This window comes from Leptonychotes weddellii, unplaced genomic scaffold, assembly GCF_054177405.1.
Source record: "Leptonychotes weddellii isolate Sample4059 unplaced genomic scaffold, ASM5417740v2 HiC_scaffold_17658, whole genome shotgun sequence".
NCBI lineage: Eukaryota > Metazoa > Chordata > Mammalia > Carnivora > Phocidae > Leptonychotes > Leptonychotes weddellii.
In genome coordinates, this window is record NW_027760493.1 from 1 (window position 1) to 4,109 (window position 4,109).

Sequence of the window (4,109 nt, forward strand, 5' to 3'; positions counted from 1 at the left end):
GATGCCTTCTATATAGTAAATGCTTAGGCAATATTTACCTTTTAATTGTTGACATAATGAAATTCTTCATTGCCTCATTTCCAGTATCTTGAGAACTGATGTTTCATTTATTTTATGTGTTTTTTTCAGCTCTTTTCCCACTTTGATTTTAAAACAGCTGACATTTTAAAATAGCCAACAAGAAAGTAATGAAGACATCACTACTTCCTAGAAGATCATCTGAGTGTATTTCAACCAATGTCTCTATAAAGAGTAGAAAAATAAATAACCGGCCAGGGTTGCCAGATAAGATACCCAATTAAATTTGAATGCCAGATAAACAATAGGTAATTTTTTAGTTTAAGTATGTCCCATGCAATATTTGTTGTTTATGTGACACTCAAATTTAATTAGGTATCTTGTATTTTTATTTGATAAATCTGGCAACGCTACTGTGAAGACTTTAATTTTTTTTTTAATTGTGAACAAGCATTATTCTCTCTGGAAACGAGAATATTCCCATGTGCTTAAAACTGTGTTTTTGTGTCAAAGGTGTACAGCTTGAGACCTTATGAAACAAGCCTTAACTATCACTGTGATCCTACATGGAAAAGATAGGTAATGAAAAACTAATGAAGGGTAACATTAACTAAAATATCAACACCCATTGCTTTGAATATAAATGAAAGCAGTGATGTTTCTGTGAAATACAGTCCTGTACTAAATGAAAGCATTGGTTGGGCTTCAAAGTCTTTTATAGTAAGTGTATAAAATTACTGTAGTATTTGCATATCTCAGTCTTCCTGGAAATACTGTTGCTCTGTATGTTGAAAACGTGGCTTAGAACTTACAGGAAAAAGCTTGAAAAAATTTGAATTATCTGTGGCATGTCCTACTGCAACTGAGGAGAACATAAGTAAAACCGTACCTCTCAGCTGCATTTGAATTATTCAAGAGGTAAATGAGGATTTTTATGTAACCAAAGAACTTTTGGACATAGTCATCATTTTGGCACCACATTACAATCTGATTTGTTTTTAAAAATCATGTATAGTTTAGGGGCACCTGGGTGGCTCAGTACGTTAAGCATCTGACTCTTGGTTTCGTTTCGGCTCAGGTCATGATCTTAGGGTTGAGAGAGAACCCCGCATCGATCTTCGTGGTCAGTGTGGAGTCTGATTCTCTCTCCTTCTCCCTCTGCCCTTCCTGCTTGTGCTCTCTCTCTTTCAAATCAATAAATGAACCTTAAAAAAAAAATAAACGTCACAGATAGTTTACTATATAGTAATCAAAATGAATAAGTGTAACTACAAATGGTATGCCTAAGGAGTCACTTACCTCAGACTTGTTACACAAGCAAATAATGCAACCAATGATTTGTATTGATACAGAATGTAGGTCAATTCATCACATCCTCCACCATGAACCACTTGGTTCTACATGATGAAACACGAAGCATGTAATAGAAGTGGCAGCTTACCCTGAGAGCTGGATACTCTTCTATGGTTTGAACGTGGACAATTTTCCAGTTTACTTAATTGTTTTGTCTTATGAATCTGATCCATAATACCATTAGAAAAGGAAAGGTGTTTTTCTTTTAAAATTCAACAATATTTATTGAAAGCCTAATATGGGCTATGCACTTTTTGGAGAAATGAACAAGAGAGACAAAGTTCTGCTCTCATGGAGCCTGCATTTTAGTGAGTAGAGTCATATAATAAACAAATAATGAATAAACAAGGAAACAACTAAGAGTGGTAAGTGCTAGGCAGAAAATTAAATAGGGTGGTGATTTGAAAGAGAGCAACTGGGTCACCTTTTAGGTCAACTGGATGCCTTTTTAGGTTAGGAGATTGAAATAAGCCTATCAAAGGTGGTCAAATTTCAGTGCAGAACTGAACAGAGGGAAGAAACCAGCCATATGAAGATCTGGAAGAAGAGCAAGGGGAGTGCGAAGGCCCTATGATGGGATGAGCTTGGTGTGCTCTGAAGGAAGACCCATGTGGTGAGAGGGAGGATGATGGTATGAGATGAGGCTGCACACGGGCCAGACTATGAAGGATTTTAAAAACCAGAAATGTGTTCTAAGTATCATGGGAAATCATGAGACTTTTCTTTTTTTTTATAGACTTCTTTTTTTATTATTATTATGTTATGTTAATCACCATACATTACATACATACATACATCATTAGTTTTTGATGTAGTGTTCCATGATTCATTGTTTGCGTATAACACCCAGTGCTCCATGCAGAACGTGCCCTCTTTAATACCCATCACCAGGCTAACCCATCCTCCCACCCCCCTCCCCTCTAGAACCCTCAGTTTGTTTTTCAGAGTCCATCGTCTCTAATGGTTCGTCTCCCCCTCCGATTTCCCCCCCTTCATTCTTCCCCTCCTGCCATGAGACTTTTCAATCAAAAATGAATAAATAGGACTCGGCTGGACTCCATCCTGCAGCCCGTGGCAGGTGCTGCTGTCCCATGATTCACGAGGAACCCGGCCATGGTGGCTGGCCCCCACCCCAGCTATGGATGAGGTCACCTTCAAAAGTGACACTGTGCTCTCAGATGTCCACCTCTACACCCGAACCACAGGCACCTCATGGTGTGGCTGAATGGCATGGGGCAGCCCGTTTTCCTGTCCCAGTTCAAGCTTCTGTGGAACCGAGACTCTCAGACAGACTCAGGGGTTGAGGGTGGCCGTCATGCCATGGGTCCTGCAGAGGAAATGCCTCCCTCTGGGCCGGGCAGTGCCAGACCCCCTCTGGGGAGTGGCTGCAGGAGTGACGCCACCAGCCAGGAGGGGGTGGGAACTCGGCTGGACGAGGACAGAGATTTGGACGTCGAGAGGAGACCACGGGCGGCTTCAGACCCCGGGCCAGTGGGGCCCCCGAGAGACAAGGTACAGCCCACAATTATAACGCAGGAGGAAGACGACCCCCTGGCCAACGAAGCACGAGAGAGCAGCCCCCAGGATATCATCAGAATAGAACACACCATGGCCACCCCCCTGGAGGATGTTGGCAAGCAGGTGTGGCGGGGTGCCCTGCTCCTGGCTGACTACATCCTGTTCCAACGGGACCTCTTCCAGGGGCGCACCGTGCTGGAGCTCGGGGCGGGCACGGGGCTGGCCAGCATCATGGCAGCCACCGTGGCACGTACCGTTTACTGCACAGATGTCTTGGCCATGTGCCAGCGAAACAGTGTCCTCAGCGGCCACCTGACTGCTGCTGGAGGTGGTGTAGTTAAGGTCAAAGAACTGGACTGGCTCAAAGACAACCTGTGCGCAGACCCGGAGGTCCCCTTCAGCTGGTCACAGGAGGACGTCTCTGACTTGTACAGCGAACACCACCATCCTGCTCACGGCCGAAGTGGTTTACGACGATGACCTAACCGACGCTCTGTTTAAAACGCTGTCCCGCCTCGTTCCCAAACTGAAAAACGCCTGCACGGCCATTCTGTCTGTGGAGAAGAAGCTGAACTTCACGCTCAGACACCGGGACGTCACGTGTGAAGCCTACGACCACTTCGCTCCTGGCTGCAGCGGCTGGAGAGGCTTGCGGCCGGCCGGCTGCGCTTCGCGGTGGAGCCGGTGGAGGCCTCCTTCCCACAGCTCCTTGTCTATGAGCGCATCCAGCCGCTGGAGCTCTGGAAGATCTTTGTGGAACCGGTAATGTGACCCATCGCATCCACAAGCACGGCTTCTCGACTGTTCTTAGAATGCGTTGCTAATAAAATGGAAAGCTCATTAAAAAAAAGAATAAATAAATATCATGAAAGAAAACTAAGCAATGGATAAAACATTTTAATAATCAACCTTCAAATTATTGTAGCATGAAGTATGTATTGTACCAAGATTTTCCCCCCAACTGAAGAATATTATTACTATCTACTTATTGAGAGAAATACAATGTACAACAATGTGTTGAAAGCTGGTTTAACATTTTGAAATAAAATGAAGGTCTGATTCTAATTTCAATTTATGTAGATGCTTAATTTTAATGGATATCATAAGTGAGCATATTCCTTACAAAGAGACATAGGTCCCCAAAATGAAGTATATAGTTGGTTCTGCTACTAAGTCATAACTTGTTTTGCAATTCCATTCAGCAATTATGCAAAGGTTTT

General features: G+C 43.4%; 1 pseudogene; it reads left to right on the top strand.

Annotated features, from left to right (window-relative positions):
• Positions 1-2,414: 2,414 nt before the first annotated feature.
• On the top strand, positions 2,415-3,955 carry LOC145718561 (methyltransferase-like protein 22 pseudogene; annotated as a pseudogene).
• The last annotated feature ends 154 nt before the right edge of the window (positions 3,956-4,109 follow it).